The sequence below is a fragment of the Chenopodium quinoa genome, unplaced genomic scaffold (assembly GCF_001683475.1).
Source record: "Chenopodium quinoa cultivar QQ74 unplaced genomic scaffold, ASM168347v1, whole genome shotgun sequence".
NCBI lineage: Eukaryota > Viridiplantae > Streptophyta > Magnoliopsida > Caryophyllales > Amaranthaceae > Chenopodium > Chenopodium quinoa.
Genome location: NW_018744745.1, coordinates 1,491,244 through 1,503,437, shown reverse-complemented (window position 1 = coordinate 1,503,437; position 12,194 = coordinate 1,491,244). Strand labels below are relative to the sequence as shown.

Genomic DNA, 12,194 nt, shown 5'->3' with positions numbered 1-12,194 from the left:
GAATTTATACTTATTGGTAATTAAATGATATTAGTGATCAAAGACTAGCATCGACGACATGTGTGTTCAAGAGAAATGGAACAAGTATTTAAAAAAGAAGGGAGTATATATATTAGGATATTGCTATAGATTAATTTCTATTAGCTATATGTTGAGTACCTAATGTTTACATGTCTATGTTGTTGTAGATAATTCATGGTTTATTTTTTAAGACTTGTTAAGTTGTACTTCCTCCGTTTTTTAATACTTGCAACACTTTCCTAAAATAGAAATATCATAATACTTACAACACACTATACATGAAAAGTTATTTTTGGGAAAAGATGTACTATTTCCCTTATTTAAAGCACATGGTCCACTAAATTATACTCCTAACGACCACTTACCTCATTTTAAAGTGTATTATATCATGTGAACCCCACATTTCTTAAATGCCGTGAAAAAATGCGTGTGACAATAATTAAAAACGGAGGAAGTAGGTTTTATAATCTTTACCATGAATCTTTGTAGGGAATATTTTCAAGCATTAACCCCTAGCTTGAACCCCACTGTGATCATACACTAAAGTACGGTGGCGTCCAAAAGGGAAGAAGATAGAGCAATAGAGTCGCCAACAAGTTTTAGGAACTTGTAAACCGCTCACAGGGTGAAGGTTACACCCCTTAACGATCCAAGAGATTGTCAACTCCATAAGGTCTTGAACCAAATAAGGGTTCGGGGATGAAGGTACAAATCCAACCTAAAAGAGATTGAACCTGCCCTAATAATAGGCCTCTACTTTATTCTGATCGTATTCATGTGCGCTTTCTGACTAACATACAATCAATAGGTTTAATCCTAAACCTGTTTATCTATGTTGGTTGAATATTAATGCACAAATAAATCTATTATTGACAATCACTTGAATTATAATCAAATTAATCCTAAACAAGATTATTAAATATCTTATCAAGCGTGATTACAAATACCAAATTCCCTTTAAGCATGCATAAAAGGTGTGATCAAGCAATAACAATAAATATCAAGAAACATAATAATAATAATAATAATAATAATAATAATAATGAAATTATAATCATAACAATTATAATAATAACAATCATATTAATAATTATAATAATAATCATGTTAAAGCATAGCAAGATCCTAGGCATGATACTAACAAGATTAATAACAAACCCTAGCATGTCACTAAACAATAAAAATCAAAGTTTTAACCCTAACATGATACTAACAATCATAAACATTAGGAAGAACATAGGAAGCATCATACTTTTAATCATATTTGATATTAAAGTTACCCTAGACATGATACTAAGAATCATAATAACAATCTAAACATGATTTCTACATCATAACATCAATAAAAACCAATTAAGGTACTTACTTTAATGCCTCGTACCTCTTTCTAATAACAAAATACACACGTTAGTAACTTCAAGGAAAATAATAAACAAAACAATTAAATTAAATAATGGAAAAAGAGATTTGGAACCAAACCCTCAGAAATTAAACCTTTCACGTCTAGGGCGAAGGCAACTTCGAATATGGCTAGGTATTTCTAGATCTAATGAAAGCGGAATTTTGTATGTGTAAAAAACTAGTTTAGAAAAGGAGAGAGAGAGATCAAAAGAATCTTGATGAGAGTTGGTGAATGATTATTGAAAAGAATGAAAATTGGTTGTAGGTGAATGTTGATGAAAACTGGTTGTAGGTGAATGAAAACGGAGTTTTTACGACGTTATTTATAGAGAAAATCAGCTAAAAAGATAAAAATATCAAAATAGAGTCTGGCGCACAAAAAAACGAACCAGCGCCAACGCTGGCTGTTGGCGCCAAGCGTAGCGCCAGGCGCTACAGCTGGCGTTTGGCGCTGATTCAAAAAATCACACGTTTTCTTAAAATCAGATAAAAATTGTTGTACAGGAGGATAAAATCGTATTTCCCTCAAAAAATGCTCTTTGATTTTAATTAACACTCTGAAAAGTAAAAAAAAAGTCAATTTATCAATGCTAATTGAATTAGGAATGATAAATCATATTAGGCCCTCCCCTAGATCATTGGGCCGCGTATAAGGCTCAAATCGGGCCCAGTTTAGTAAATTGGTCATAACTTCCTCATTATTCATCGGAATTGGGCTTATAATATATTGTTGGAAAGCTCTTGTCAAGCCCCATCCAACTACACTACTATTGGACCCATATCATGGACCAACCAAAATGGATTGGCTGTTTTCTTAAAATAAGTTTTCAAAAACAGAGAGAAGAGAAAAGAAATTAAAATTATCCGCAACACTAAACTTTCCACACTTTCACTTCATTCGATTATGATTCGACGTGAAAGGTACTCATCACTGGGTTTGGTTTTGGGGAGACACAAATGGGTGTCTACAGAAGCCTCCACTTTGACTGAGTTTGGAGAAACGCGAGTTTCGAAAACAAAAGTCAAAGTATCGATAGGGACAGAGAATGATCCGGAACGTTCTGCGATCCTAAACCATTCCTGTAACGTCGATACCTGCAAACTAGCGTTAGTTAAACAGATAAAAGAGTTATGAAACGCGTATCTTACACCGTCGAGCACACGTCTCTGAAAGTAACCGATTTGCTGCTGCTTTACTGTTTTGATAACCTCCTGCAAGCTAGAGAATGTCATCCCGCTTGAAAACTGCTACGCTTGTGACTGCTCCCAATTCAGAAGATTGCTTCGCCTGAAACGATCCTCTCCCGCTTTGATAATATTCCACGTTTAAGGGAATACTATCGAAGATTGCTTCGCTTGAAACAATCCTCATCCGCATTGATAATATTCCACGTCCAAGGGAATACTATCAAAGATTGTTTCGCTTGAAACAATCCTCATCCGTATTGATAATATTCCACGTCCAAGGGAATACTATCGAAGATAACTTCGCCTGAAATCACCTTCAGTTGCTGCTTGTTTTGACAATCTTCCGCAATCTAGGGAACGCCGTCGATCAATGTTGCTACATCTCGAGCCTTTTCTTGAATCATAGTGACAACCTTTCTAATCATAGAAAAAGTCGTCGAAGATCGCCTCATCATCCGCTCTTCTCATATCTTGGTGAAAACCTCCACAATCTTAGCGAACGCCGTCGAAGACCGCCCATCTCGTGCTATCTTCTCAAATTTTTGGTGACAACCTCCACATTCTTAGCGAATGTCGTCGAAGACCGCCCATCTCGTGCTATCTTCTCAAATCTTTGGTGACAACTTCCATAATCTTAGCGAACGCTGTTGAAAATAATTTTACTTGAAGTCATCCTCAGTTTTTAGGGGTATTATTAAGATTAAAAATAACTTTATCATCCCCTACCGATAGTGTTAACTTACCACTTCTCACATATATGATTGCTCCTGTAGTGTTAAGGAACGGTCTACCCATAATAATTGGGGTTTGCACATCCTCAGCCATATAAAGAACAACAAAATCAACAGGTATATAAAATTTACCTACTCTAACGGGGACATCCTCTAAAACACCTAAGGGGTATTTGAAAGAACGGTCGGCCATTTGTAGAGTTATATTGGTAGCTTTTAATTTACCCATATTCAACTTAGAACACACAGATAATGGCATGACACTAACACTAGCACCCAAATCACATAATGCATTATCAATCAAGAGATTGCCAATATGACAAGGGATAGAAAAACTACCCGGATCTTTTAATTTAGGTGGAGACTTATTTTGAAGTACGACACTACACTCTGCAGTGAAAGATATTGTCTCTACTTAACTAATAGACCTTTTCCTCGTCAATATTTCTTTCATGAATTTTGGATACGAGGGGATTTGTGTGATTAAGTCAGTGAAGGGAACTGTTACCTTCAAATCTTTTACCACCTCCAGGAACTTACTAAACTGCTTATCCAAGTTTGTCTTCAATTGACGATTGGGGAATGGAAGTTTGATAATTGGCTTTGGAGCATTATTGCTCTTTTCTGGAGTAGCCACCTTCTCTGGAGTCGTACCCTGCAATGTAGAATTAGATATGTTAGTATTGTCCTTTAGCTCTGCAGGGTTATCAACTACATTGTTTGGTTTAACGGAATCAAGATTAGCATTATTTAATAAAACAGGTTCATCAACTTTGGGCATAGGGGGCCCTTCATAGTTTGAACCACTCCTTAGAGTAATTGCAAATGCTTGATCCGTAGGTCGGGTCGGCTGTGCCGATAGAGCCCCCTGTTGGCGGGCTTGTAGAGTAGCGGAAAGTTGCGCAATTTGATTATCTACAATTTTATTATGTGCTAGAATTTGATCAATTGTCGCATCTCTACTCTCCATGTGCTTTTGCATATTAGCCAACATTGCTCTAATTTCCACCAGAGAAGGGTCAGAAGATGAGGAAGGTTGTTGTGGTTGGTTCTTCTGACTAGCATTGGGATGTAATATTTCTGCTGCTGTTGTTGTGGCGCCTGTGGTTCTTGTGGTGGTGGATTCTGAACATTAGTACTCCGGTAGGAAAGGTACGGATGGTTCCGATACCCAGGATTGTAGGTGTTGAAGTATGGGTTATTCTGCTTATAGGCTTGAAAGGCATTTACTTGCTCCACGGAACTCCTGCAATCTTGTTCCCAATGACCTATAATACCACAATTTTCACAGAAAGCCTCATTAGAATTATTATTAATCGCAGAAACATTAGCTACATTAGCAGTGCTTAGATTATCTAATTTTTGGCAAATAGAGGTCAGTTGAGCTTGCAAAAAGGATACAGAGTCAACACTATGTTTCCCCTTGTTAGCAAATCCTCTAGGATTCCCATATTGGGAATTGTGTATCGCCATGTCTTCAATAACCTGACCTGCATCTTCAACATCAAGATTCATAAATCTCCCACTAGCTGCAGAATCTAAAATTATTCGAGAAGAATTTCCAAGGCCATTATAAAAGGCTTGGATTAACTGCCGTTGTGCTAAATTATGGTGGGGGCAGTCTCTTTGAAGATCCTTGAACCTCTCCCAAGCCTCATATAAAGATTCATCGGCTTCTTGGGCAAAATTCTGAATCGCACTCCGTAGTACGGCTGTTCTCTCTGTGGGATAATACTTGTTATAAAAATTCAAAACAAGAGTTTCCCAGTCAGTTATACCAAGTGCAGTTATATTTAAGCCATTAAACCACAATTTAGCTTTTCCAGTTAAAGAGAAGGGAAAGAGAATCTCCCTGATTTGGTCTTGAGTGACCTCGGCTTGCCTGATGGTATTGCAATATTGACAATAGTCGGCAATGTGAAGATTCGGGTCTTCACCCTTAGCTCCACTGAATTGCTTCCTCTCTATCATCGTTATAAACTGAGGTTTAATTTCGAATTGAACCCCATCAAGAGCCGGAGTAGGGGTGAGATGTGGAAAATCTGTAAGCTTAGGTTGTGAGTAATCACTGAGCTTCTTTGGAACCGCCATCTCTAATTCTGCGTCTGATGATACCTCTAAATCGCTAGAACCAGTTGGAGGATCGTGGTGATTATTATTGTCACCAGAATCCGCCAGAATTTGCTTGTAGAGATTTTTCTGTCTATGAAAGGAACGTTCGTCTCAGGATCTAATGGGATGTACCCTGATCTGGAACACCTGGGCATAAACAAAAACTAGAAGCAAATATGAGATTTGCCTCAGAGAAATAACGCTCTCTAAGACAAAAGGAAAATAATATAGACTACAAAAACAATCAGAAATAAAAAAAAAAAACCGTTTCCCCGGCAACGGCACCAAATTTTGACAGGGTAAAGTCGTATCCCCTAATCAAAAATAATACCTAAGTCCTCTAACTAAAGCAGATAGGGAAGTAGGGTCAAACTCTACAGGGAAACAAGTCTTTTTATTCCTAATTAACTAATTTAATCTAAATTATGAAGTACCCAATATTTATATTTGAATAATGAACTTAACTACGAAGATTGAGAATAGGGAGAAAACAATATATAAAAGGATCTAGTGCATAGGTTCACCAATAAATAATACTCCAGGGTAAAACATAATAATCAATCATTGACATTGCATAAATAACATGATTAACAGGCTCTTGCAATTTATTAATCAACATAGATCTAACAGGCTCTCGCAATTTACTAGATCTATGTTCCTATTGAAAATAGCCTTTAATATCAAATTAACATCTGCTCGATTTATCAATTCAATATTGCTATACTTTTACAAGCCATAATTGTAAAGCGTTAAAACAATTCAATAAGAAATTATCATGCAATATCAAAAACCAATAATAGTCAATCATCAATGCATCAATTAACCAGATTGTAAAGGGCTTTCGCTACGTATTACAATCACAGAATTAATCTACCGGTATTAAATCTCATCTCTCGAATCTCGACTTAACCATTTATAAATTAATCTGCCTATTGAAACTAGACCTAAACATCAATTCTCATCTGTCGAATCTCGAATCAATATTGTCAAACTCATGCATAAAAGATCTGCGCAAATCTAGTCACAGAGCATTAAACCAATCAATAGAGAATTAATCTAGCATTGATAATTAACAACAATAAATTACCCCTTCATATTGTTTTTGGATCCCCATAAACCCTAGAAATAGAACTACTCACACATAGTAAAAACTAAACTAATCAAAGCAATAATGCAAGTCATGATGAAAGGAATAAAATAAACAACTAAGATTAAGAGAAGAGAAATCGTTACCAAACAAATCTGGAATTAAGAGTAGATTAAGAACAAAGGTTTTGAGAGAGAGAAAATCTAAGAAAAACAATTAAGAGAGTAAAGAAAGAGTCAAAGGAAGAAGAAGAGAGCTAAAATCGTATTAAGGAGGAGTATTTATACTCCGTACAAATCCTAAACTAAAACAAATTAAAATGACGCTAATCTTCTCCTACTAAATACCCGCACCCGATCGGGCGCGCCTTTTTGGTTCCTAATACTAATCTCACGCCCGGCCGGGCGCGTCACCGGGCGACCACCTTAGCTTCTCCCGCCCGGCCGGGCGCGCCTCCGGGCGCCAGCCTCTTTGGTCGGGCGGCTCACTTGGGCCACTATTTGGACTACGATTGGGCTCCAATTCTTCGGGCCAATCTGGATTTCCTCTTCCGGTCTTGAATACTCGGTCCAAGTGCCCCGGTATCACCTATACCGAGCCCTTAATCATCGGTTCGATGGCTCTAACCGGCCCTGGGCTATAGAATCTGGTCGTGTTTCTCCAATGTTCGTGATTGCTCCAAAATATCTCAGGAAAATACTCCAAAAGCATAAATCCCTGCAAAAGTCAACCAAATCTACGAAAACACTAGAAAACACCAATTAGTAATGAAAGTGGCTCTAAAGAGCCAAAAACACTACTAATTATGACCAAGGGACGGGGGTAAAATACTATATAAAATAGACACATCATTGTGCATTAATATTCAACCAACATAGATTAAACAGGTTTAGGGTTAATCCTATTGATTGCATGTTAGTCAGAAAGCGCACATGAATACGACCAGAATAAAGTAGAGGCCTATAATTAGGGCAGGTTCAATCTCTTTTAGGTTGGATTTGTACCTTCATCCCCGAACTACCAGTCATGGTTCCAGACCTATTGGAGTTGACGATCTCCTAGATCGTGAAGGGGTGTAACCTTCACCTTGTGAACGGTTTACAAGTTCCTAAAACTTGTTGGCGACTCTTTTTCTCTATCTTCTTTCCCTTTGGACACCACCATGCTTAAGTGTATGATCACAGTGGGGTTCAATTTTGGGGTAATGCTTGAAATATTCCCTACAATAATCAAGATAATTTGCCTCTATAAATCACTATATAAATAATAATGCTATGATAAATTTGGGTGGTATGGTCACTATATAAAAAATCACTATACATATAACTTTATATAAATAATGTTGTTTATTAAATTGAATGTGATTATAAGTAGGCTATAAGTAGGCTATAAATAGGTATAAATTACTTATAGGTGCATAGTTGTTTAGGGTGCTGTTGTATCTAAGTGAAGGAAAAAAGATGTTGTTTATGGTTATTATTTTTAGGGGTAGAGTACACGCTCTTATCATAATATTAGCCTTTATCATCCATCAAGATTTGCAATTCCCCAAGTAATCATAATATTAGCATTTTATCATCCATCGAGATTTGCAATAAAGAAATTACGACAGTTTCTTACATAACTTGATTATTAATTGCAATAAAGAAGTTAAACCAGGAAAATATATGTAGTTGTAAGGTAGTCAATTCTTAGGGAATCAGTTACTTACAATGATCATTCTCTCTCGGTGCAAAAAATCCAGAAGCTTGAAGTTCTATAGGCATTGTCGATCGCAAAGACATTGTTGATACAAGCTCATCCATGCAAGGAGTTGGCAAAGAAATTGCACATTAGGGACTAACTTGTATACAAGATTGTCAATCATAAGCAAAAAGGGCTCTTGTAGTAACAAAGTTTGATATCCTTTGCGATTTTGTCAGTATCGAGGTATGAAGCTTGCCCGAGTTTCCTTTTCATTAATCTCTATTACTGATTATCTGAATTTTCAGAGTTAAGTTTCTATTGAAAAAGTGCTTGAAACTAAAGTTGTAGTAAACTAGAAGTCTTTGCTGTTTTAACATGTTAAAAGTTTTTATGAGGAGCTCATATGTTGTTGTTTGTTTGATATAGTAGTGTATTAGATACATTAACTCAAACATAATCGAGAAACTTTTGTCTTCTTTTCTTATACATGTATTTCTGTGGACCGCTATTGTCTTTATCTTTAGGTCGTTATAGTTAAATTTTCTTATAGGAAGTAATCTCTTAGAAGTGCAATCTCCACCACCCTTGATTTTACGAAATCAATGAGTAACTTGTAACATGAAACCTATTTTAGGCTGATTCATTCATTAGTTTCCTCTTGTATTTCAGGAACTCCAAAGGATTCTTAAAGGTGTTTCAGAAATATCCAGTTGGTTGGTGCTGCAATTGTGGATCAACCGCTGAACATCACCCCAAAAGATGTGGAAGATGTAGATAAAAATGCCTTGAAACAACTGTTTACTCAAATTATGTCAGCAAGTGAGCATGTGATTGTTGAGGTGCTATCCCATTTGATTTCTTGTCTAAGGAATAAGGATGAGGTATGTTATTTTTCTTATTGGTTCTGTGTTGTACTTCATTTCATGGAGTCCTTAGTTTTCCAATTTGTTATGTTGATGTTGAAACACTTTTGGCAAATCATATTACTTTAATATATGTTGTAGTAAGAAATAAACTGGATTCTAATTCAATTTTTAATGTAAAAATGGGCTAATATGCAATTTTTGACCTTGATATCTGACGCCACATTGGTTTTGTTTTTATGTAATAGCTGAATTCATAATATCATGGTGCAAAAATAGAGTATACGAGTGCAGTGTTAGTTACATTTCTGGTGTTAAAAGTGTTAATGTAATAACTGGATTCATAATGAAGGACTGCCTGGTGTTAAAAGTGTTCTATTGCCCATTGGACCTACGCCTCTTATAGCTTATCTGATGTAGATTTGACATCTTTTTAGAAAACCCTGAATGTTTAACAAATCTATCTGTTTGTGACGGGATCTTTTAGATGTGTTTTAGCACATGTGCTTTATGTTTGTTCTATTTACCAAGATAAAATTATTTTCCTCTCTTATGTGGGGTCCTTTTTTATCTAATGAAATTTTTTTATATTAGTGAACATCACAGGATCAACTGGTCCTATAGCTTGGAAAGGAGTATCCGGGTGATGTGGAATGTGGATGTGCTAGCAGCTTTCCTGATAAACTATGTAACATTAAATTATGGTGAAGCGTTGTGCCTGGGGGAAAAGGAACTACATGGATATGTATCTGGTGATTGTATCGAGTGTATGGCAACTTCAGATTGTTTAGGTTGGTTTAACTCCCAAGAAGAGGGATGTTAAACTTCATGTGATATGCTCACATACAAACTGGTAAGCTCTTGGTGTACATGCTTGATATTCGATTCTTGCTTAATTCTTTAGTTGTAGATTGTATTGTTCTTGGTACAATCCTTGAATAATTTGTTACCAATGTTTAAAATTATTCTGATGTTTCTTTGTATTCTTCTGAGCACTTCCTTTAGATAATGGTTACTCTCAACACGTCAGTAGCATTTTTTGTCCATGAATGTCAGTAGTACTTAATTGTTCTAGCATTTTATGTTGGTTAGTAAGTGAGTGAAAAACTGATGTTGATACAATTTTCTTCGTTTGCTCTTTGCTCATTTGTGTTTTCCTCATTTTATTTTTACTTTGAAGGTATTGATAAAACTCGGTTTTGACAGGAGTTGTACACTTAAGCAAGTATGGGATGTGATTAGTCATATCAGTATTGTATATCTAACTAAATTCATCTTATTTTCAGGGCTGACCTGATATACTTAAGGGCTTCAACGTAAAGGGTACTAATGGACGCACAAAAATTTACCATCCTCCATTTCAAGAGTTTGAGGTTGATCCTTGCAATCTTTCTTAAGGAACATCGACAAAGGTTACATTAATGGCTCCATCCTTATTTTTGGTCACTGAAGGGGACTAGAAGAATCAAAACAACCTTTTATTGAATACTTTGAGATATTGACTAATTTGTATCTTGAAAAGGTAACACTAGTTTGAAAAAAGTAAATGCCACCGGTTCAAAACCCCATTATGCCACTGGTTTTGAACCGCTGGGCATTTGAGGGGTGGCAATTCTCCATCAAAAAGCCACCGGTTAAAAACCGGTGGCAAAAATCAATATTTCCACCGGTTAACTAGTGGCAAAAACCAATATTGCCACCGGTTAACCAGTGGCAAAACACATTGCCACTTTTTTTTGTGTTAAATATAAATGTATTATATGTTTATATAATTAATACAGTAACTCTATTATATATATATAAATATAAATATATATATATATATATATATATATAGTTTCAAACTTGTGTAATCCATTGTATTATTGTTGAAATAAAATTAGTTGCTAAAATATGAAATACCAAAATAATATTAAAATTATTCATGCATTAACAAATTACGTGAAATTATTATAAAATAACAAATTATGTCTAAATGCGTAAATATTATATCTTACATACATTGACTCGTTGCTTTGAACTTAGATTCGCCCATGGTTACTTAGAAATGGGTTACACTTTAAATAGGCAATGAGACACTTAATTATCTAAAATCAGTTTATTTTAAACAAAAAGTAATTCACAATTTTCTTAAATTAATAAATTTTAATAATTCTTTTAATTTTTACTTCTCACTGCAATGGTTCCATACAATAGATGGGAAGGATGGTAACAATAAGACAATTGATGGGCAGGATGACAACAATAAACCAATTGTTATTTTCAATGCGGTATAATTATTTCGTTAATGTTTCCAATTTATTTATTTTTGTTTAATGTTATGCGACTTATAAATATCATGGCATGTGAAATTGTGATTATTATTATACAACAATATAACAAAATGGTTCCACATATTCTTATCTATTTTAATGTTTTCCAAATTTTTTAATTTCAGGTAACACATATTGACGATTTAACAAATATATGATGTATAGGGTCTGGTCCACTAGCGATGCTAACCACATATATATTGGCTTACAGTTTTCTCTCAAACCATTTATTGTGATTGATGTCGATGATGCTATTTTAGAAAGGTGTCAATTAATGGTTGTTAGGTTAATGGTTGGAGTTTTTCTACCAGTAAATATGCCTTTTCAAGAGCCAGAATTCAATCAAATGTTCGTTGATATATATACGTGTCATAACCCAAAAGTTACTTTTCAATTTCAAATAAACAACGTCAATGTAATTATGTATGCCCATGTTGTGATTATTTGTCCAGATTTAGAGTTGTTGAAGCCTAGCCAAATAATTGGAGCCTAATAATGTTGACCTATCTCATTAGGAGAAAGTTGTAAGTCTAATTTGTCTACATGATAACCATGTCGACTACAGAAAGCTGATCATTGACTTTTCTCCATTCCCTTCCATGGATACCAACAAGTTATCTAACTTGCTTCGTGAACCTAAGGATATTCTAATATCAAACCCTCAATTTTTTTTTCTTTAGGAACAACAATTCAGTAACTAATTCATCATGTCCTAGTTGTTTTGGCTATGAAATCTGGCATATGATTCAATTTTTTTATTTTGTTCGAGAGTTTTATCTTCAAATAGGGCAAG

The 12,194-nt window shown here is 35.2% G+C and overlaps 1 pseudogene; it reads left to right on the top strand.

The window, feature by feature from the left end:
- Positions 1 to 8,000: 8,000 nt before the first annotated feature.
- LOC110703688 lies at positions 8,001 to 10,549 on the top strand (annotated as a pseudogene).
- The last annotated feature ends 1,645 nt before the right edge of the window (positions 10,550 to 12,194 follow it).